The sequence below is a fragment of the Bison bison genome, unplaced genomic scaffold (genome assembly GCF_000754665.1).
Source record: "Bison bison bison isolate TAMUID 2011002044 unplaced genomic scaffold, Bison_UMD1.0 scf7180017864178, whole genome shotgun sequence".
Lineage (NCBI taxonomy): Eukaryota > Metazoa > Chordata > Mammalia > Artiodactyla > Bovidae > Bison > Bison bison.
The window spans coordinates 2618855-2619801 of NW_011494750.1; the positions used below are offsets into that span (position 1 = coordinate 2618855).

Below are 947 nucleotides of genomic sequence, written 5' to 3' on the forward strand. Positions count from 1 at the left end.
ATGTTTAAAATAAAAACTAAACAGAATATCCGTCAGGCAAGAGCTGCTGTAAGGGTTTAAGATGATGCCAGTAAAAACTGGGTGCCAGCTGGCGGTTCTGCTGGGTTCAGCAGAGTTATATCATCATATAGGTAGCAGGAAGTGGTGGGCAGGAAGATTCAGGACCATCATCAGATCATGATAAATTGTATTGTTCCTAAAGGGTTGAAGTACAATCAAGCTACTCAGACCCTCCACCCAGGATAGGACACTAGACAGGTGAAGGGTCTCAACTTTGGCAGCAAAGAAGATGCCAGTGTCCACAAGTGCCCTGATGCATGCCTTAGAAGTGTTGAGTTCATAGGAAACAGGGACAAAATTCCCGACTACCTGCCCAAGTTCACAATGGCCCATCACAATTTGGAAATTCAAAGAAGGCAGCTACAAGCTCAGCAACCATAAAAGCAGCTGGCATGGGAAAGGCTGGAGAGAGAAAGAAGGGAAAGGGTGAGATTGGAGAGGGAGAGGGTAGAAAGGGAGAGGCCGGGGAGGGAGCGACTGGAACAGGAGCAGTTGGAGAGAGAGAAGAGGGAACGTCAGGATCACTGGAGCAGGAGAGGAGTGGGAGAGGCTTCAGAGACTGGACCTGGTGAGGGGACGGTAACAGCACAGGAGCAGCTAGAGAGGGCTCGAGAGCAGAGAATATTAAATGCCCCCACCTCTGCCTCTGTGGAGAGTCCTCTGAACTCCGTGCCAGGGGCCTCCTCAGCTTCGGAGCCAGGCTTGCAGGCAGCTGCTCAGGGCATTGTCATGGGACCACCTGCACCCCAGCCACCCCTCCACTCCCCGCCCAGGTCCTGCCCAGGCATCAGCCACACCCCTCCTCCCCCACGGGTCCCCTCCACCCACTCCACTTCCATCCTCAGGGCCTCCTCCTCCTCCACCCCCTCTTCCTAGTCAAGTACCCC

General features: G+C 53.9%; 1 pseudogene; it reads left to right on the forward strand.

Annotated features, from left to right (window-relative positions):
* The window catches only part of LOC104990394, a 1664-nt pseudogene continuing 717 nt past the window's right edge, over positions 1-947 (forward strand).